Raw genomic sequence first — 23,274 nt, forward strand, 5'->3', positions numbered from 1 at the left:
GCAGCTCCAGGGCCCGTTTTTTAACCTCTATGAGAGGGTGTCAACACACTGTATACTTTGACACATGGAGGTCTTTTTGTGTCTATTAGCTTAAATCATAATGAAGAAATTGTTTCGTGGGCAATCAAGACTGTATGACATTTATGGGTAAAAGGCTTTCACACCCAACTTTTAGGATGCGATAACTGAATCCAGTATGACACTTCATTTCAGACACTAGAACTTAATCAATCTAATCTTTTCTATGTATCTTTTGGCTTTATTATACTTCATGGTAAGTGCAATGGGATGCCTTTCACATACTTAGCCTGACACTATGTCGTTAAAAATACTTTGCATGGACTAGATCTGGGATGTTTTATTCACGTGAGTGTGCATTAAAGTAATTCTACTACTTCTCAAATTCTAAATGCAATTATCCAACAGACATTTGAATACTTAATGAACACCAAGTTGTATGGATACAAAGATAAATTAGATGGTCTCTGTTCTCGAGGGGGCCATAGTTAAAAACAACGAAATAAATGCTTTTATGGAGTTATGACCAAGGTTCCAAGGGAGCAGAGTCCTGCCTAGCATGATAAGGAGAGCAGCTCCATGTGCAAAGGAATGGACCTGTAAAAGAACATTTTCTTCTCAGGGACTATCATGCAATTTAAGTAGGACTAGAATACAGAGTTTATATGGAGAGCGAGAGAAAGACTGACAGAAGAGGTGAAGAATTAAGTTGACGCTGGATAAAGAAAAGTCTTAGAAACCATATTAAAGAGGCCCAACCACTGTAATAATTTAAGCAGAACAGTGGTAAGATCAAATATGCTAACAATCATGGATATTACACTTTTTAAACAGAACCTTGCTCTCAAAAGAAACCTTATGCAAACTTCCATACTTAAAACTGATCAAAGTAAGACTGCACTAGTTGAAATTGGAATGAACCTGCTTGACTTCCTCCAGAACCTTTTACAGAATAGTTTCAAAACCACTGCTTTAGAAAAAAAAATTAGTATATCTATACAATTATGCTCTATTTACCTCATACCTCTCTCAATGTGGTTCTAGCTTCTCAAGGAATCATTCCCATAATTTCTCTTCAATTATAGAGCTAGGCGTACATAAAACTAAGCGAATGGTACTAGGCCTGAAAAAATTAACAACAGGGACGTCTGGGTGGCTCGGTCGGTTGAGCGACCAACTTCGCCTCAGGTCATGATCTCAGGGTTTGTGAGTTTGAGCCCCACGTGGGGCTCTGTGCTGACAACTCAGAGCCTGGAGCCTACTTCGGATTCTGTGTCTCCCTCTCTGCCCCTCCCCCACTAGTGCTCGGTCTCTGTCTCAGAAATAAACATAAAAAAAAATTTTTTTAATTAACAACAAAGTGTCATAATACAGAAAAAAGATAAAGATTATCAGCTTTTTCATCCTTCACTTAAACTCTAACTTTTTTAAAAAAAATTTTAATATTTATTTATTTTTGAGAGAGACAGAGCATGAGCAGGGAAGGGACAGAGAGAGGGGGAGACACAGAATCTGAAGCAGGTTCCAGGCTCCGAGCTGTCAGCACAGAGCCTGACGTGGGGCTCAAACCCACAAAGTGTGAGGTCATGACCTGAGCTGAAGTCAGACGCTCAACCGACTGAGCCACCCAGGCGCCCCAAAACTCTACTTTCAGTGACCAATTTTCTAACCTAAATTAGGATTTATGTTTGGACACACACTAGGGTGTTTATGGCCACAGGATATTCAAAATTGGTACAGTGTTAGAAAATATTATAATTGATATAACGTAATTTTTTTTCAAGATTGGTAACCTTGAATTTTCTCAACAATGACTTCGAATCCGAAAATCCTTCCCCACTTTTCACCTGAGCATCTGTCCTCCGCCTTATAAAGTTTGGAGCTCTACCTGTGATCACGGAAAATGATCATCAGTGTGAAACTGCTTATCCTCAGCCATCAGCAATATTATGTAAACTGATTAAAGATTCCCATATGCTTCTCCTGGCAGTTTGCTCTTCTCAACTCTTCACAGTCACAAGTGCTAATAAAAAAGCCAGGTTACACCCTGAAGGAAAGGTATGCAATGATGAATATAGCATGCTTTGTATCAAAACAAGTATATTCCCTTCATAGACCTCATCGAACTCCTACAATGCCTCCTTACAGTTACCCTCTCTGTTCCTCACAATAGAGTTAGGGGCCGGAGGAGGGGCGACAGGGAACAGAACCACTTATATCGTCTCAAGAATTTTTAAAGTGTTTCCCCCTTTATACAGACTGACTGATTAAAACCAAACATTCACAACAATATTTAACATGTATTAAGAGTTACAGGACAATCTCCTTGTTCCCCATCAGACAAGGCACTAGGAAAAAACCACCACCACCCTGGGCCAATCAATCATGCATTAAAAGTTCCCTCATAGTATGTGGCTAAAGGCCAACAACTGACAATTATTAAAAGGCGGAAGAGGGGAGAGAAGCATACGATATAAATTAAACCCTTCAATACATCACGTGAACAACACGTATAATATATTTACTTACAGACGTGTTTAAGAAAGCATCCTTAAACAGGCATACTATAAATGTCTTTATAAGGTAAATATCATTTCCATAGGATATTGTAAACTTAGTCCAACACTTTGCATTCAAAAGATCATTTCTGGGCACAGTCTACCCTACCTAAATTTGTCCAAAGAGCCAACTATTATTCTATAAATTTGTTTAGGATAAAGACAACTCTCTGATTATAGTAAAAATAAACTACATCACATGCTCCAATTAATTAATGCATTTTATGGAAAAGGCTTAATAAATTACTCATTTCCAGTTCTTTCAAATATAAAAGTCTGAGGACTCCTGGGGCACCTGAGTAGCTCAGACAGTTAAGCATCCGACTCTTGATTTTGGCTCAGGTCATGATCTCATGGTAGTGAGATCAAGCCCCATGTCAGGCCCCACACTGGGTGTGGAGCCTGTTTGGGATTCTCTCTCCCTCCCTCCTTCCCTCCCTCCCTCTCTCTCTCTCTCTGTCCCTTTCCCCTGCCTGTGATCTCTCTCTCCCTAAAAAATGAAATAAATTAAAAATAAATAAATAAAATAAAAGTCTGAGGACTCTGAAATGGTCATTAAGAATAAAATGCCTTTTTTTTAAAGAAAAGGTTTTTTTTAATGTCTGTTTATTTGAGAGAGAGAGAGAGAGAGTGCGCACACATGCAAGGGAAGGGCAGAGAGAGAGGGTGGCAGGAGAGAGAGGGAGAGAGGGAGGGAGGGAGAGAGTGAGGGAGGGAGGGAGGGAGGGAGTGAGGGAGGGAGGGAGAGAGGGAGGGAGGGAGAGAGGGAGGGAGGGAGGGAGGGAGGGAGGGAGGGAGGGAGGGAGAGAGGGAGGGAGGGAGAGAGGGAGGGAGGGAGAGAGGGAGGGAGGGAGAGAGTCCCAAGCAGGTTCCACACTGGCAGCACAGGGCCTGACCCAGGGCTCTATACCTATGAATCAGGAGATCATGACCTGAGCTGAAATTAAGACTCGGGCGCTTAACCGACTGAACCACCCAGTCACCCCAAAGAAAAGCTTTTTTAAAAAATAAAAAGTACATGAAAGTAATCCTAAAGAAACACACAAAAAATCCTCATATGTACGATAACAATCAAAACAATGCGTGATATTAAACATTTACCTATATATTCAATTAGAAGATTTCAGGGTGAAATTTTCATTTTTTGCCTATTTAAGGGCAAGTTTTTTTGAAAAACATTCCACAAACAGATATTTTTAAATGAGACTGTATACCTACTATTACTGACTTTAATAATGCATCAAATGAAGCTAAGTTAGAACAAATGTTAATAACAGTGAGAAACACTAAATTATACATACTATGTTTAACTGTCCCTGCAGTAACATAAAAATGTTTATAAAATATCTTAAGACAAATTTGTATTTTCCTCTAGTTTGTGAAAACTGCAGTAACTTTTCTATTTAGTAGTAACTTCTGATTAAAGCACATTCGGTAAGTGAAATTCAAACAAACCTCAGAACAGCTGGAAGAAGATACAGAGGGCAGTTTTTACAAGTGAACTTTCTATTGATGGTATAGATACCATGATCAAACACTAAAAACTAGCATGACTGGCATCTAGAAAATATAAACAAGAGTGAAAGAAAATCCTTCAAGGAAAATGAGGAAAATACAATTTACAACATCATCAGTGACTATAACTCTGAACTCGGCCTTTCTTATTTTTAAAATTTTTGTCCAAATTTTTGCAGATTATAAAGTCAAAACTTTTAAAAGTCCCATACAATAGATTTACATACACATATTAGCATTAGGTAATATTTTATGCTTAAGAAGTCTAGCAAATATTTAAAAACCCAATTTTACATAAAGTATGTTGCACTACTGATTGCATTTTATAGGAAAAGAAAACTGGGAACAGAAAAATAAAATATTTTTCAAGTGACACTGAGTTGAATAATGAAGTTGATAACATAAATTGGCCTTAAATTCCAATTAAAATTTCTGATCATTATCTCTATTCTCACAGATCTTGGCACAAATATTTTAAATTTGCAGCAGCCTACTTACTTGCTGCATGTGTTTAAAAAGTTTTTTTTTAATTACATACCCTCATTAATGATAAATCCAAATATATTTTTTAACTTCACCATACTCAAAAATTAGCAATCCTTTGAGACAGCATCTTGAAATTAAAAAAAAAAAAATTGAAAAAATTTCCTTTAATATCACATCTTCAATTCTCATTTTTATTCATTTGTTCAACAGAGGAACTAAGAGCCTGTACTAAGAAATCAATGGCATCATTCAAGCTGCTCTCTCAATTTTTATAATATTCAATTATGTTAAGAGGAACAAAACTGTGCCCATTATCCCAAAGTTGGGCTCTCAACCCATATTCAGCATGAAAATAATTTCTTGCTTTCTGCCTGATGCACAAAAACAAAAACTATTAAAGCACTCAAATACTCTGATACTTTGAATGCTTCTATACACTTAGCTCTTATCTAAAGTCCTTCTCTAAAAATAAGACTTCTCTAAAATCGCGAAGGAGTGTCAGTCTTATGAAGCCAGGCATGAACAGTATAAGGCAAAGTAAGTTTGATTAGTTATCCTTAATAAAGCCTGTGCCCAGTTCCTTCCTTTACCCCATATCCCAACATAAAGTCTGAGCTAATCCATAAGCAAGTTCCACTCATATTAACTCACATTCCTTTTTTTGTTTTTACATCGCCCAAGCAAAATGATTTCAGAGAGACAACTCCCCGAGTACTTCATTCAATATCCCCTGTGATTCCAAACAAATCCAACTGCACTAACAAAAAGAAAAAAAAAAAAAAAAAGCTCCCTGGAAAGTTTACAGAGTACGTACGTAAGTTGTTCTTTTATCAAAATAGAATTTTTCACAAATGACCCAAACAGAATTACAGCTTAGGAAAATCAAGCCTTTAATTCTGAGGAATAATTTGCACCTAGAGAAAAATTCAAGGTAATGGTTTTCACTGCATGTGGACTTTGGACCTAATCTATTTATTTTGATTTTGCTGAAGTCTGGGTATAACCACTTGTTGGCCTATGCTACCAGACCACCGTCCTACTAACAGGATCCTATGACAAGGTGCTTTTGATGCTTCAGTAACTACACCACCTTGGATGGACTTCCACACAAACCTGACCATAACATTTTGGCATTTTCACTAGGTTTCAATGTGCTCCTTAGATGGCACAGCACAAATCAGATGACAAGTTTTCCATTCAGTTAAAACATTAATAGGTAGCATACAAACAAGCAATACACTCGAATTTAAGAAGCCCATAAATATTAACTTTGTCCTCACTTTTCAGAAAGGGACAATTCAAAGAACCCTGATCAATCTTACATAACGCCAAAATCCTATCCCTAAATCGTTGTATGCCAAATGATTTTTTATAAGTCAAGTCCCGTTTGGTAATTACCATATAAAAGGGATTATCTGAAGGCATCTTTTAATGAATTCTTTTTGTAAAAATAGAGAATTCTCATATAACATAACTAACCACTACTTAATTTGTTATCTTACACTTGTAAATATCAAATTTCTTGGAGCACAGCTGCTTTCCCAGGCCAAATTCACCCCTTCTCCCTAGTTCCCAAGCTTTAAAAAGGTCACCCCAAAAAACATTTGTCAGTGGTAGAATATACAAGCAATACTAGAAAAGTTGAAAAAAGAAGTAATTTTTTAAATGTAAAATAGAAAAGTATGTATTCTCCCAAAAGAAATCAATGAATTATTTTTGGCAATGATCACAATAAATTCCCAATAAAAACGACTTTAAAAAAAAATCAAGATATGCATATCTCAAATCTCTTTCCCATGTGTCTTTATCATTTGGTGGAAACTGTTCAAGCACAGTTTATCTCCATGAACACATGACCTCCATGATGCTACCAAGGTCAATGAGACTCACACGTGGGGCATATGCTGAGTAAGTGCTGATCTGCCCAATTCTACAGTTCCCTTTCAACTGAGAGAAGGAAGGATGGGCAATAAAAAATTATTTCTATAGTACAGGAAATGATGCTTTAGGTTGTAACAGTCAAACAGCCCATTACAGGATTGTATACAGACATATGTCAGCAACAGCCAATAGGAGCAAGCCCTTTAAAGGGTGTCACAGCACAGAGCCAGGTACAATAATTGCTGCACAGAAAGAATTAACAAGATCCCAAACTGAATGATCCTCCTCTACATCTCGCACTGAAACTCTTTGGTGCCTCGGGTTCATGCCACAACGACTCAATTTTGAAGGGAGAGTTTTCTGTCGACAGAACTTTCTGAAAATGACAAATAACCAAAGATCCACAATCAACAGAAGTGGCTCCCACGTGTTAGAAATGCTCAAGTAAGGAGCAAGTTTGCAAGGGGGGGGGGGACCTGCCGGTTAATATCAAACTCACCAGGTGTCCTGGGTGTTCTCTTATCCTTCACAGAAGACTCCTTCAGACATCTCCTCTGTGACGGCAGCTGTCACAACCTGCGCCGTTCACAAACCATAAGTTTTCTTGGATGAGATTTAAATTTTAAAACACGTCACCCGCTTGGTGTATAATCTGTTTAAGCTGGACTTATACTCAAAAAAATCCTTATCAAGTTGAAGCTATTATATTTGAAATATCCAAACAACTTTCAAACACGGGGGGAAAAAAAGACCCGTCAGAGCTAGCGCCTGAGAATTTAAAAGCGATTTAGTGGAGAGGAGTTCAACTGGGTAATTCATTGTAACGTCTGGTAAATGCAAGGTAATAGCGGAAAATTAAAGAGGAAAAAAAAATCCAGCCGAATCACTGGTAATTCACAATCAGCACAGTCCTGGGCTGGTAGCAGTCTTCCAAGTTACACTCAGGGAAGCTCCTGATTGGTGGGTGGCACTGGGTCAATGTGATTACTTAACCCTGGCAGTTACAACTAAACTCCCCTTTGATGGGCTCCAAAGCTTATTACAAAAAGGCGACTGCTTGAGCATATCAAGTACTACGGTGTCCTCCTGTTTTTCTCCCACGGAACACGGAGCCTGACACCTGAAACTCAGCTGACAAACACTGCCGGGTTTCGGGGGCTCCAGCGTTTTGTATTTATTATTGTTAAAGCCCACTGGGCACGGATTCCGTTGGGGGGTGGTAATGTGAAAGATTTACCCATTTCCTGCATACCCAGGGAAGAACTCATGACCATCCAAGCAGTTCCCTCTCTCCCAAGTAACTTTTTTTTTTTTTTTTTTTTTTTTTATCATTTAGTCCTAAAATAACCACAAGCAACAAACAGCCAAACATTGGCATGGCAACGTCCACACATCATGCCCCAGTGCTACCCACAGGCGGATTTCTTCATCCCTGGTGCCCATCCAGGCGGGTCCTCCCGGTCCCTCTCCCGTCCGGTCCTGCCTGGCTTCCCTGAGTTTCGCTGTAAAATCCGCCACTTTCGCTGGCCCGGGCAAAAGCACAGCGCCTCGTCCCAAGGGCAGAGTTTCTCCCAACTGCCCGAGGACCACGTCCGGAAAGCTTCCCGCGGGCCCCCCGCGCGCACCTTGCCCGGCCCCTCGCCCCCTCCCCGCACTTTACCAAGCCCCAGAGAGGGGCCCACCTGCCTCCCGTCGCCTGTCCCCACGCCCGGGTCGCCCTGCCAACTCCTACCCGGCGGCTGCACTCCCCCAGCGCGGAGCCCCCTACCATGCCGGGGCTCGACCTCGAGGGGCGGGGGCGCCAGAAAAGGCCCCCCGTCAGGCTGACCCTGCGACGCCCCCCAGAGGCCGGGTCCCGAGAGCCTGTCAGCGTCCCCGGAAGGGGACAGGCGGGGGGCTGAGCGCTCCCCGGTCCTCTCCTGACGCCCTCTGCCCCCCGCCGCCGCACTCACCTGGCGGGCTCTCGCCCAGGGGACGGGGCGGAGGGACCGGGGGTCGCGCGAGGAGGCCGGCCGCCCGCCCGCCGCGGCCCCCACCCTCCCGCACCCGCGCCCGCGCCCGCCCGGAGCGCGCCCCAGGCCCGACGCGCGCCCGGAGCGCCGTGGGGAGGGGGCGCGGGGACGCGCGAGAGCCGGGGGGGGGAGGGGGGCACGGGGGGCGGGGGCAGGGGGCGCGGCGAGAGCAGCGGCTCGGCGGTGTCGGCGGCGAGAAAGCAGCCTCGGCCGCGTCCGTCATGGCGCGCGGCGGCGGCGGCGGCTCCCTCCGGCCTCCCCGCTCCCTCGCCTTTAGTTTGACCTTTCCCTCCAGTGTGTCTGAGGGAGAGCGGCGGTGCGCGCGCGTGTGCATGTCTCTGTGTGCGCGCGCGCGCGTGGGGCTGGGGCGGGTTCGCTCTCCGACGCCTGACGTCACTGCCATGGCAACGGCGGCCCCGCCCCTCGCCTCCCGTTTCCTGCTCCCTCCCCCTGTGCACGTTCCGGGCCCTCACGTGCTCACTCACACGCACGCACGCACGCTCGGAGCGCGCGCGCCCAGGGCGCTTGGGGCGGGGGGGTTGGGAGGTCATCTGCGCCTCCTCGTCTACTTGCTGAATTTGACCAATCCAATGAGAAGGAGCCGTGGGCGGGGCGGGCTCCGCCGCCCGAGCGGCGTGAAAAATTTCCCGAGGCCGAACGGAGATCCTTCGTGAGCCACTGAGCATGCCCGGTGGTGGAAGGGGCGCGTTCCCCGGAGTTCAGGGAGCAGGAGGGGGAGGTGTCCGGTGGTCAAGGGAAGGGGACCCTGGGCGCCTTGGAGGGAGATTAACCCCTATGGGACTGGGATCGCGTGGTGTTCGAGTCCGGCATTTTCGGAATGCGGTCTGGCCCTGCAGCTATTGCTGTGTGACCTTGGACGTGTTACTTAAGCACTCTGAACTGAATGTCCTGAGTCAAATTGGGTTAGTAAAATTACCGTGGTGGTTGTGCGGATAAAGAGAGAAGTGGAATAAACAGTATCGTCATTTATAATTATCATCACATGTAAATATTGTCGTGATATCCTCAATGTTGTAATAATGTTATATGGTGACAGATGCTAAGTACAATTATGGTGAGCATAGCGTCATCACTGTTAATATACCTGAAGCTAATATAACACTGTATGTCAATTATACTTAAGTTAAAAAGAGAGGAAACGCCTGACCTGACATATGGTCAACCCTAAGTACTTAGCTATTAGTATGGTACCCACACAACCTTAGTTTACAAATGGGGACATGGGATGCAGAGACTGAAACATTAAATGTCTGTTCAGTGTCAGGGTCAGGTAGTGGCAGAGACCCAGGCTTCAAGTTCAATATTCTGTCCTACATGGCCTTCCCTTAGGGAGAATGGGGGAAAAAAAAACCATACAGAAACACCTGTCAAGACCCTCCTTTGCTGTCTGTGGATCCCTTCATACTCCCCACCGGCCCCACTCTCACCCCTAAGAGGCTTAGAACTCTGGACATAAGGGCCGATAGCCTTTGTGCAACTTTTGGAGGCCAGTTATTCGGCTTCTTGATTTGCGCCTGAACTAGCAACAGAATGGCGCTTTACTCAGTTCCCTTCGGGGCCCCTACACTTCAAGTGAAGTTTTGGTTAAAGTGTGCACACGGTAGCAAGGAGCTCCAGGCCCTCACGATTTCTGGCTAGCTGAGGAAAGATTAACTCCGTTAACCCTCGTCATTTACCCAGCATCGTCCCGGTAGGCAAGAATGCCTTTCCAGCCCACACGGAGCCTGTGACCACAGGGCTGTGCAGGCACCTTGCGATTCAGACGCACTGATGACCTCACCGTTCATCAAACCTGTGCTTCCAGCCTTTGCCTCTCGCTTAGCTCTTCATCGCTTACTACTTCATGGCATTTCTTGAATGTCGTAGTACTTTTTAACTCGATTTGCTATTAACTTTTTTTAACTTTAATTTTTATGATTGAAGTCTAGTTGATATACAATGTTGCATTAGTTTCATGTGTACAACGGTGATGGACAATTCTGTACATTGCTCAATGCTTACCACCATAAATCTAGTCGCTGTTTGTCACCATACGTTATTACAATACTATTGACTGTATTTCCTATACTGTAACTTTTTGAAAAGTGTATGTCTGTCTCCTTGTGTCTTATAGCCCCAAACCTGATCTTAGTGAAGGACACCTCCCCATTCCCCAAACATGCCCTTATGTTTCCTCCTTTGCTTGCAGGAATTAATTCACTTGGCCCTTCCAAGATCTAACTAAAATGTAGTGTCTTCCCAAAACTCTTGCTGGATCCACTGAGTCGGAATGAACTTGTCCCGTTTCCAGAGCAGTTGGTATATACCTTTCTTTGGACGCTATTCCTAGTAGACTTTGTATTCTGTGATTTATGGACATGTCATGTACAGAAAGCTTCTCTGAACATCTAGATACGGGTTGGCTGTTCCTATTCCGTGCTCCCAAGGCATCTTATGTCTAATATATCACTTATCACCCATTGCTTTAAGGCTTGATTTATTCGCCTTCTCCATCAGACATAAAACTCTTTAATGGCAGGAATCGTGTCTAGTTCCACTGCGCATTTCCCGCGTCTCCCTTAGTACCACAACGCTACGGAACAACTAGCTATTGAATGGCTGAATGGGCTCCCTGCCTATTTCATAAAGTTCTTGGGGGAAGACTTTATCTTGTTTATATTTATAACTCAGACCCAAAGACTTTCTGGGAAGTTATGAATTCTCAATAAATCTTGGACTACTCTAAAATGCACCAGAAATTACACGGTCACACTCATGCAATGAAAGAAGGCTTTGGCAATAGCACAAACTATTGAGCAGAGTTGAGAAGTAGGAAGTCTAGGGAAGAAGAGGTCACAGTTTCTTAATAACTGCTGCTGTGGACCTAGAATGAGATTTTCAGCCGCTGTTAAGGGATAACAGGGAAATTACTCCAATGTGTATCAGCGAGGTTGCTCCCAGACAAGGGGGGAAATTGTGCAAAGAGGAATCTTGAAAAAAGAGTTCAAATATCGTTTGCTTAACCTGAACGGATAGCATCTGTTCCTTTGTCTAATTTGGCACAATAACCTAAAACCCAGTGGTGTTGTATATGTAGTACTGTTCTCCTCTTGATATGCTGTTTAACTCACTACATGTGTGCTAAGTCCTCACCAAACCCAGTCCTCTTATTCCTGATCATGTTTGAGGCCCTGCCAAACACCCAGGAGCATGAATCATTCTGTTTACCCCCATCTCCATTCTGTCTGTTTTGTGTTCCGTGATCTTTCTCCTAAATGGCGGTGGTAGCTATGGAGGCTCCCCACCGCCTCGGCCACTGCCTTGCTGTGAGCCCTCGTCTCTCTCAGCTGGACAAAAACGGAACTGGTCTTTTCACCTTATCTCGGGCTCATCCAGCCCAACTTCCACCCTACCCCAGACTCCAGCAGGATGTCTCCAAAAGGTAGAAAAATTGAGCACATCCCCCTAAGTAGCTTAACTGTCTTCTTGGCTCCTCTTTGCCTCTGCAGGAAAGAGACCTCTTCTGCGGTGGCTTTTTATGCTTCATCCTCAACTGGTTTCTTTGGCCGTGTCTCCCGCTGCTTCTGCAAGAACTGTTTTGCTCCACAGGTGTTGCAAACCTGCAGCTTCTCCTGTCTGTCATGTTTTTTGTGCACATAGGTTCACCTAGCTAGAATTCTCTGCTCAGGCCCCTCTACCAGGCTAATCGCATCTACACTCTCTAGGCCTATGGGAACAGCCAGGCCGCACGCCTCTGGTGTAACCCTTCTTATTGGGTGTTGTAAATACGCTGTATGTATTGTCACCTCTTACCTTCTCCACTAGAATGTGAGCCACTTGAGGGCAGGGGCCTTGGCTTACCTTAGTCACGTGTGTTACTCTAATACCCACCACGGTGCCTGGCACATAATAGACACTCAATAAATGCTTGTTGAGCAAATGAGTGTATTATAAGCTCCATGAGGGAGAAAGCTATTGCACCTCTTTGAGTCTTCACAAAGCCATGCTCGGAATTACAGAAATAGTGAGTAGATACTTAAAATAATAACGAATGATGAAAGGATAGTAATGACGTATTAAAAACCAAGCATGAATCAGGGACTAAAGTTCATGTTTTCCATTGATTCTCTCAGTTAGTCCGCCAACAATCCTATTTATTAGAATGTTATCTACATGCTGCAGATGAAGAAGCCAAAACTTCAGGAGGGGAAGTCACTGGGCCAAGGTCACACACACTATTAGCTGTTGGCCAAGCCAGGATTTGGTGACCAGCTCATCTAATTTGGAAATAGACTATTATGGGAGGTATTCTGCTGCCACAGATGTGATGGTGGTGCTCCTGCTGGGACTTCGATCTTTCCTTATCTCACCTGTCTTGTCATGACCAAAGGCTCCTACTTTTTAGCAAATTGGTACTCCCTTTGCTCCACCAAGAAGAAATGTGACTGCGTTAGGTGCAGTGAATATGCACTAGTCGGCCTAAATGGAAGGGCCGTATTTTTCCTTTCTCTTTGTTTTTCACAGTTATTTTTCCATAACTGAAATCAAAATTCTTAGTTTTAGAATACACATGTTGTGCATATAAGGATAAAATGGTTGTTTTCTTTTTAATTTTTTTTTAACCTTTATTCATTTTTGAGAGACAGAGATAGAGTGTGAGTGGCAGAGGGGCAGAGAGAGGGAGACACAGAATCCGAAGCAGGCTCCAGGCTCTGAGCTGTCAGCACAGAGCCCGACACGGCGCTTGAACTCACGGACGGTGAGATCATGACCTGAGCTGATGTCAGATGCCCAACCGACTGAGCCACCCAGGTGCCCCCTAAAATGGTTTTCTAAAAATTTTTGAACTTTTCTTTATTTTTGAAAGAGAGGGAGAGTGAGTAAGGGGCAGGGGCGGGGGGGGGGGCAAAGAGAGGGAGACAGAGGATCCAAAGCAGGCTCTGCGCTGTCAGTGCAAAGCCCAATGCAGGGCTCAAACTCACAAATGGTGAGATCATTTTGAATCTGAATTCTGAATGGTGAGATCACCTGAATCAAAATCAAGAGTTGGCCATTTAACCCACTGAGCCACCCTGGCACCCCAAGGATAAAATGTTTAAAGTTGGCCTTTGGGACATGACATCCCCAGCTGAGGCCCTTATGGAGGCTGCAAAACAAAAACGTCTATGAATAAGTGACATTGTCAGTTCATGAAAAGCTAAGCTGAATCTTGGCATCGAAAAAGGAATGCATAAAAAGTTGGGTTAGAAAAAAGCCATTGGGTGAGCATTTGTGTAAGTGCCTCATTACAAAGAGGAGAACATTCAGTTCCGATCTTGAGGGACTCTCTTGCTCCAAGATTACTGGGAGGCCCCTGGTGTGTGAGTAGGGCTCTACCCGGGCCATAAGCACAGCCTTGGTTGGAGGGCACGCTCCCCTCTCTGGTAAGGTCAACATCTTTGACCAGAACCTAAACTTGTAGGGAGGGGGGATGGTGAACGAGAAAAATGTGGGGGGAAGTGAGAGCCCATGTCTCTCCAGTTGGCCAGACTGGCTGCATCAGTCCTGGTGATCAACAAGGTGAATTGGCTGTTCTGTCCTCACAGCCTGTTGAACGGATGCATTGGAGTCAGTGGCCGAGCTCTCACTATGCACTTCACAACCCTGGGGGGGGGGGGGGCTATTAATACAGAAGTCTTATATGAATGAAACCCCCTGGGGCTGTATTCAACCTGCGTAAACATACCTAGCAGTCCTGAGGGACATGTACCAGGCACATCTCTGTCTACTTTGGCAATTTATGGTATCCCGATTTTATCTTTGATAATATGCATAAATATGTATTGAATGGCTACCAGTTTATCTCAAAAAATTTCAATGAATTTTATCGTACAGAGTTGTATCTAAAGATGTGGGCGTATTCCAAAGTGCTTATTAGATCAACATCACTATCATGCATTTATTTATTCTAATAAACAACAACTGAGCATCTAAGTTCCAGACATGATTCAAAAGGGTGTATTCAACAAACGTATTGAACTCTAATTATAAATCTTAGGAAAAACAACTGATTCCTCCAAAAATAAAGGCTTAGTTTATTTATGACACTTTACATATGAGCATATTCTCCAAATCAAGTTTCATTCATAGACACTCACCCCCTACAACCTAGAGATGACATCTGGTTCAGACACTTCAAACAATCCAATATACTAGGATGTTCCAGTGAATATAAGGCTTTCATATAATTTTTTCTTGTCTTTTTTTTTTTTTTTTGGTCTATTTAGCTCTATCAGGAGAGGTGCCAGAAAGTTAAGCTGGCTGCTTTAAGGGTGTCCTGGGAGCCCAAGGGAAATCACCTTTGGCAGGATAAATCCATAGTCCATTGTCCAGGAAAGAGAGTGTAATCAGACTTGGATCCCTGGATCACTCTATGGAGGAAAGCTGATCTCCACCTAGAAACATTTCTCTTGGGGCAAGAAATTCACATTTCACAGAGCAAGAAATAGGTGAACATTTAGGGGTTCATCTGTTATAGCAGCAAGCGTTACTCAATGACTTAATTGGAAAAGTAAATAACATGGCCATATTTGCACCCCAAATTTTTGGAGCTGCTCATACAGGTAGCATTAAATTCTTAATTTTGGAACACCCAATTAAGTGAGCCTCTGTCTCCAGAAGTCTTTCTTAAATTGCTTCCAAGCCTTTGATGGCTTTCCTATGTGTGACTGTTGCTGCTAGAGCATTGCTATGTGCAATTCTACAAGCTGGTAATTGGCTTAAAAAAAGCCACCTGGGAAGAACCAATACACAGATACATACATCGAATCACACACACACACACACACACACACACACACACACACACACACACACACAGTAGAATGCAACTTGCACCATTTTTATTTACTATTATCATTACCAGCATCAGCATCTTCCTCATCATTATCTTTTTAAGTTGAGAGGCATAAACAAATCTGGACTATTTACGGCAACTCATGAAGAATGAATGAGTTGACCCCGGAAAGATGGTGGGCTGTTCATTCTATGAATCACCATCACGATCTCTTTGGATGCCTGTCCTATGAACCTACGTGGCATGCCAGGCATCTGTGTTTGACCGGCCCTTCAGTTCCTCCAGAATTCTTGTGGAGTTGGTGGCAGAAATTTCCTTTTGTTGTTTTATGTCCGAATCCGGATGAAAGGCTGAGCCGTGGTTGAATGAGCCTTCCGTTCTCTTTGAGGATGGGGCTCAGGATCCACACCCTTCAGGCCAAGATTTTGCCCCGAGGCAAACCATTACAGTCTTTCCTTTTAGAAGGACAATTTGGGCCAAGCTTGAGGCCAGTAGATATAATGCATTAGCAACTAAAGAGGTGAGTTCTGTCACATGACAATGGTATCCAAGCTTCCAGGAGAGCTACAAAAGTCATTCCTGTCAGATGCATTCAAAATCAACGGTCAAATTACTCCTGCCAAGTTCTCTGAGGCTACAGAATTAAGGCCTGCACAATTTAAAATAGTGACTCAAGCTCTCTGGTACCATGCCTCAATAATAATTATGAGAATGCTTATCAGTATTCTTAGTAATGTGTGATAATAAGTATTTATCAAGTGACCGCCGTGTACAAGGTACTCTTTGAGGTGCTTTATGTATGCCAGGTATTTAAACTTGATAACAGTCTTACAAGGTAGGAGTTGTTACCCTATCTTATGGGTAGGGAAACAGACATTCAGAGCTTGCAAGGAACTTGCTCAATGTCACCATAGTGGTGATGCCAAGGTGCTTAAAAAAAAGTATCTTTGGAAAAAAAAAAACCCCACAACTTAGAGCCTACTTCCAAGCTCAGGGACATTTTCAACAGACAATTTACTGGAAAATTGTAAGCATATACAAAAATAGAGAGGAATACTCACCAAGCAGCTCCTATCAGGAGTCATTTGGAATGCAAGAGTTCTGAATGATAGCTACCTTATTTTTCTTGGAGGAGAGCCAAGTCCTTAATAAGAATTTCTGCAAAGGAGGAACCTGGGGCTGAATCTTATTTATAAAGGCAAAAGATGATTCTTATTTCAATCTCACGTTCTTCCTCTCCACTTGAATTTACCGATTAATTGAGGAATAGCAAATAACATGAAGACTTAATTTTGAGTGGACTAAGTCCTCAGCCCTACTGCAAATCCTTAGTTTTAGCTTCCATTCAAGTGTATGCTGAGTCAAACAATATTCTCCTTTTGTGCCTTCCTTCCTGTAGCCCATAGCAAGATTTCGTATTTGTATTGTGGCACAGGTATGACTGGACCGTCTGCTTAGTAACTGATATGAAAGGTAGCTTTAGTTCCGTGCAATTTCCTGCTCACACTACTCATGAGAGCTCGTTACACACACCTCTCCCTAATCCATTCAGGGACACTGGTAGCTTGAAATTGGCCATCGAGGGAGTATTTACACCATGGAAATCGGCAAAAGCTACAAGTCAAGGCTTTTATTCCCTAAAAGGCAGTTAAACACTTACCAGAACACTGCTGGGTAGGTTGTATTATTTGCTTAAAAACATCTGCTGTCTTCACCATGCGTCTCTATGCTGCCTTTTCCTGGGAGAGAAGATTTTTCACCCATTGAAGTCAGGCTTGACTCTACAACTTGTTTGGGTGAATGGCATGTGACTGGAAGTACACATGCCATTTCTAAGCACAGGAACATGTGCCCGATTTTTCTTCTTCCTCTGCCACAGGCTGGCCTGTCCCAGCTAGTGTCTGTGTGTTCAGTCTGAGTTCTAGAATAAAGAAGACAGGAAGCAACATCACAGCCCATCTCCAGAGGACATGGGCATAAGCAAGGAAGAATCTTCCCTATTGTAAAGATTTGAGGCTTGTTTGTGGCTACTCCAGCCTACTTAGGCGAGGCTGATTGATACAGCAGTTAGGACTTACAATTCAGGGGCTGCCATTGCAGAAAACCTAAATTATGGGGACATTACCTCTGGGGCTTGGGAGTGGGACACAAAAAACTATGTTATTGAAGGGTGGAAAAATGGCACCTCCTGTTATCTAGTGGTGAGGCATTGGTGAAAGTGTCCCCTGTGATCACTGAACAAGTTTGTGGCTGTAGGCCAAGAAGTTTTGAAACAGAATGTGACTCACACGCCTATGGTGCCATACGAGAGAGTTGGGCTTAAGAAAGAGTGGTCCATTTTGGGGAGATCGAAGGGAGTAGAAACATCCAGAAATGTGAGGACTGAGCAATAGGGGATGTTCTTGATTCTGATTTCCAAACAATGAAAGATAAAACTGAGGTCTTTAAGGTACAAAGTCTGATTAAAATTCAGCCTTGTGGCAAGGACCAGTAAAACCTCTGAATTGACTAAGGTGGCACTGATTAAATCTTTTCAGTCAGACAAAAGGGCTCAGGGAAAAAGAGATTGTAAGTGTGATTCTCCTACTGAAGCCAGACACATTCAAGATACTCACAATTAAGTCCAGAGAGAGTCGAACTAGAAGAGAATTGTGGATGTGGCCATTGGCACAGGATGTTTGGTTTTGGATTCCACCACTTGCAACTAAAGGCATTCTGCATCATAAACTGGATCACAGGGTTATCGACAGGGTAAACGGAGGTTGTACACGTAAAGCAGTTAGCACAGTTTTTGGCACATAGTAAGTGTTCAGTAAGGAGAAATTTTTATAAAGTATGCTAGAAACTGAGAGTAGTTCTCACAACTAACATGAGCCAGAGAGCAGAGAGACATAGCCAAGGAATCTCAGTTAAAAAGTTCGATGCTAATTATGTCAGCAAATGGAGACGATCCCGGATTGGGTCGTGTGGTGTGGTGGTAAGAACTTGGGTAATAGAATCAGACAGACTCGAGCTTGAAATCCACCTCTGCCACTTGACTACCTGAATGACCATGAGCAAACACACAATGGTTCTGGGCCTTGGTTCTCTCATGTATCACGTGGGGATAATACTATCTCCTTGTAATGACTGAAATAAATAACGAAGCAATGGTGCAAGAAGGCATCATTCTTGGCACCTGGACATTCAGTAAACGCTGGATACTTCCTTCCTCCTAAAGCACCTGCTACCGCCACCACGTGCGACCCCCCCCTTACCGAACACAATTACACCTGCCAAGGGAGAGCAAGAGGGCTTCAGCCCAAAAACACAAGGTTAAGAAGGCTGTTGAAGAGTTGGAAAGAGGGGATTACGGTTTTATATCCTAGCTGCTCTCTAGTGAATATTTTATGAATTTGTCAGTATTTTATTATTTTGCTAGGGTTCAAACAGATGAGGAAACTTAATTTGCTTTAGAAGAAAAGGGAGAGGGAATCACAACAAATAGTGGAACCCATTTGTCCTGGGTAGCGTAGAGTCCTGACTTGGTTGGCCCCATCCCTAATTCAGGGGTAGGTCCTGAGTAATCAATCACAATCAATTCATAGTATTCCCCTTGATGGCCCCCTATTGTCTAAGAATGGCCATTTGCCTACATTGGTACAATAAAACTGCATTAAAGGACTTATATTCCAGTATATTCCATGCTTAGGGCAAAGATTTCTCTTCCTTGTTGGCCATGAAAAAGACAGCACAAGGCTTCGAGACTGTTGGCCGCTGTCTTGGAACTATGAGGGGGATCCAGCTTTAGGATAAACCCAGATGCTCAGGACAACAGCACACAGGAATGGAAAAACTTGTATCTGTGATGACATCTTTGAGCTCATTATGATGCTGCCCCTGGATCCCACCCTACCTCTGCACTTAACAGTCATGTGAGATAGTGGATTTCCTTATTTTTATGGGAGGCCTTTAACCAGTAGAAAGTAATCAGTCAGTCAGAAGAGTGGGGCAGCAGCAAAGGCTAGAGACACCAGAACAACTGAGGGGCCACAGCCCTGAACCCTGGTCACCTGGGTTCATATCCCACTTCTACCTTGTGCCAGCTGTGTGGTCTTGGGAAACTTACTCAACCTCTCTCTGCCGCAGCGTCTGTATCTGAAAAACAATGATAATAATAGCTCTTACCTCATAGAGTTCCTGAGAGAATAAATTTGCATATCACTCACAGTACAGCGGCTGGCACATAGTAAGTTTCAACATAATCTGGCTAATTATGATGATTACCTCCAGCTGTGAAGGTCATCTCAGGATCCACGAATGAGCCCATGGAGGGACCTCTGTTCTCTCCCTCTCTGTCCTTGACTATGTCTCTTTATTCCTTTGCGTTCTGTGCTCTTCCCTTTCCGGATCTTCTCTCCTTCCCTTGTTCTTTTCACTAGCCATAATTGGCATTGATTTATAGCATTATTTGCTGTACTTTAAAATATGCAATTTTACATTTCTTCTTGTTAATTTAAGGAGTCAAACAGAAGAACATTTTATATTTCCTTCAATAAAAAAATAACATTTTGATTTGCTTTTTATATATCCCCATTACGTTTCATCTTCTTGGCGTTTGTCCAGTATTCCACTCTGTCAAGATCATTCTAAATCTTGACACTATCGGTTATTGGCTTTGCCATCCTTCCTGGCTTTATATCATGTGCCTTTTAAGCCTTCACCAAGTCCTTGACAAAACCTGCAATTTAGGACTACTTTATCAGCTATCAGTTTAGGTGTATGCGCTGGGAAACTCTAAATCGGTGCCTCTCAAACTTTAGAGAGCACAAGAATCACCTGAAGAGCTTGGTAAAACACAGACTTCTGGGCCCCAGAGATTCTGATTAGGGAGGTCTGTAGTGGGAATCGAGAATTTGCATTTCTAACAAGCTCCCAAGTGATACTGAGTAGGGCTGCCTTAAATAATAGTGGCCTAAACAAGTTAGTTCACTTTTCTCTTACGTTAAAGAAGTCCATAGGCAGATTGTCCAAGGTTGGCACCAAGAGGTCAAAACATAGGCCCTTCTCTCTCTTTTCTGCATTACATGGCATGTGGTTTCCTACTCTAAAAAGATTGCTTGAGCTCCAGCTATCGACTGTGCATTCAAGCCGGTAAGAATGAGGAAGGGGGGGAAGGGTGTCCCCTCTCTTTTTATGGACATCTCTCGGATGCTGTACGTGATGCTTCTGCCAATGTCTTCTTGGGCAACTTTGTCACATAGCCAAATCACACTACCTAAAAGAAATCTGGAAAATAGAGTTCTTATGTTGGGTAATGTGCCTAGCTAAAATTCAGGGTTCTAGGACCACGCTGGAGGAGAATGCATTTCTTACACACTGATTTTCAGCATAGTTACAACTGACCTTGTCGCAACTCTCCGGCTAGAGGTTTGCCATTAAACTCCACTGTATGCTAGGCAGCTAATGTAAAATTCTGAATTTCCGGTTCTGATCATCCCCTGTGTCAGTCTTCTTGGGCCACTATAACAAAATGCCACAGAGTGGGTGGTTTAAATAACAGAAACTTATTTCTCGTGATTCTGGATTCTGGAGAAATCTGGAGATTTCTCGTGAAGTCCAGGATCAGCGGGGTTGGGTTCCTGGTTAGAAGCTCTTCCAGCCCTTCTCACCTGTCCTCACATGTCCTCACCTAGTGGGAGAGTGAGAGGGGGAGGGGCAGGGGAGAAGGGGAAGGAGGGAGAGGGAGAAAGAGAGAGATTGTTCTGGTATCTCTTCTTATAAGGACACTAACCCTACAGGATCAGGGCCCCACCCTTATAATCTCCTTTAACCTTAATTATGTCCTCATAAGCCCCATCTCCAAATATAGCCACACTGGGGGTTAGGTTTCAATATGATTTCTGGGGGGACATGATTCAGTCCATAATGATGAGGCAGCATAAGGCAAGTTGAGGGCAAAGCACAAGCTAACAACATCCCCTCCCCCCACGAGGTGTGATATGTATATTTCTCAGACACTCCTGGCTACCCAAAAACAAAGGAAAAACTGATAGTCTCCATCAATTTACAAATATCTTATCAATAGCCTAATCTCTAGGAACTCGCTACTGTCTTAATGCTTTCCTAGAGGGAAAAAGAGCCTTAGCTTGGTGATAGCTAGGCCTTCAGGAATCTTCGAGTCTTCTTTAGCATACGAAAATCCCTTTTAAGAAACTTCCTTTTGTCTTTTCCTGCCCCGACTCCATAGTATATAACCAGTCACTCCTCACAACCCCAGTGCAGCTCTTTCTGCCCGTGGGTCCTGTCCCCCCGGGCTTTAGTAAAATCACCTTTTTTGCACCAAAGACATCTTCAAGAAATCCTTCTTGGCCGTCAGCTCTGGACCCCCATCACTCCAAAACGCCATCACATAGCATCCCCCTATAAGTAAATATTACTTTCGGTTCAGAGTTTAGGAAATCGAGTCTCAGCATTTTAATGATTTTCCTGAGATCCCAAAGTCACTAAATCAATGCCCAAGCCAAGATTCAAATTAAACTCTGCCCAAGCCTAGTCTCCTTCTAGTGCATCGTTTTGCATCACAGGGATTTTGTGCATTTGTTTGCAGGACGAGCCCTGAGCCACTCAACTACTGTGGCATCATATGCAATTACACAAATCTCAGAGACAGGCATTTATTCCACTCCTGTGTCTGTGCGTCAGCTGGGGACCAGCTGATCTAGATGGAACGGGACTAAGTGCCTCTAGGCTGCAAGTCTGGGTCTGGGTTTGCTCCATGGGTGTTTCATCTCCCTTGGACCCAGGGGCTCTTTGGGTTAGCGTCTTCTCTCGAAGGCAGAGCATGCCTAACCATGAAGGCACACTTCTGTCTCTGCCTGCAGGTCTGCTTCTACTTAATGGCCAAAGAAAATCACGTAGTCAGGACCAAGGTAGGCAGTGTACTCTTCCCAGGTGGGAGTAAATATTTTTGAGCGTATTCTGATCAACCTGAAGCCCTTAGGCGGAAGCATCGGTGTGGAAAGAGCTGTAGACTGAGAGTCAGGAGTCCTGAGTTCTGGTCCCAGATACGCCGTTAAGGGCTTATGTGACTTTGGACACATCACTAATCCTTTCTAGATCTCTCATGTGTATTCGGGCTTTGACTTAAGAAGCTGTGGCTCAAAATAAACAAAAACAAACCGCGCCCCTCAAACTTCCCATCTCCTCTGAATGTAGCTTAGTCTTTACCTATTCCAAGCAAAAATGCACTGCACGAGAGCCCCTTCCAAACTGCTGGGCTGATGTTCGTGACTGTTAATGATCAAACTGGAGCACTGTGTAACTGGTCCCGCTGGTCCCAGAAAGGCTCAGAAAGAAAGGAAACCATCGGGAAGCCGTTGATGCTGTGACCCGCTCCTGGGGCTCCAGTGCAGGCTTCGCCTCTGCTCAGACAGGTGAGCTTTGATTTTGGTGATTGATGATAACGCCTCTGAGTGCAACGGTAAACACACCATGGTTTATTCTGCAGAATTGATGAAGTCTGATTAATTTCCCGGTCCCCAGCAGACTCTGTTCCGAGAAATAGGGCGAGACTGCCAGGCTTTTGTGTGAGTTAGGGAGGGAGGACTCATGGGATGGCAATGCTCTGGCATCCTCACAACCTGATCTTCCGTGGATCTTTGGGTGGATTCTTGGCCATTGGACCAGATGGCTGTTGACTAGTGACAGACCCTTCTAACAGCGTGGTTGTGGGAGACAGTAACAGCAGCTAAAGTCAACTGAGCTGTTACCGTGGTCAGGCGCCCTCCTTGGTCCTCCGCATACACCGTCCCAATCCCTGGAAACAGGCCACACTTTCCTCTTGGTTCAAATTCTAGCCTCACAATTGACAAGCTGTGTGACCTTGGATATGTGGGCACTGTTGGTGTCCCTCCCCATATACTCCACCCCCGACTTTTCTGCCCACCCAAGTTCTGCAGCGCAGACAGTTCCAACATTTTGACCTCTC

The 23,274-nt window shown here is 43.9% G+C and overlaps 1 protein-coding gene and 1 long non-coding RNA gene across 3 annotated transcripts in view; both read right to left on the minus strand.

Moving 5' to 3' along the window:
- The window catches only part of ZFAT (zinc finger and AT-hook domain containing), a 286,335-nt gene extending 277,543 nt beyond the window's left edge, over nucleotides 1-8,792 (minus strand). Inside the window, exons 1-2 of one of the 2 annotated variants that reach the window (XM_023248127.2) lie at nucleotides 8,411-8,792; nucleotides 6,958-7,034 (exon numbers count right to left, since the gene is read on the minus strand). The gene's annotated coding sequence lies outside the window, so the exon portion shown is untranslated. The other variant, XM_045050258.1, reaches the window with a different exon arrangement.
- Nucleotides 8,793-15,347: 6,555 nt separating this feature from the next.
- On the minus strand, nucleotides 15,348-21,059 carry LOC111558571. The gene is made up of 6 exons (XR_002739600.2): nucleotides 20,957-21,059; nucleotides 19,572-20,807; nucleotides 17,921-19,442; nucleotides 16,966-17,226; nucleotides 16,367-16,463; nucleotides 15,348-15,884 (listed from the first exon to the last, which is right to left on the minus strand). It is a non-coding gene; the product is annotated as an uncharacterized LOC111558571 (long non-coding RNA).
- Nucleotides 21,060-23,274: the final 2,215 nt, after the last annotated feature.

The sequence above is a fragment of the Felis catus genome, chromosome F2 (assembly GCF_018350175.1).
Source record: "Felis catus isolate Fca126 chromosome F2, F.catus_Fca126_mat1.0, whole genome shotgun sequence".
NCBI classification, from domain to species: Eukaryota; Metazoa; Chordata; class Mammalia; order Carnivora; family Felidae; genus Felis; species Felis catus.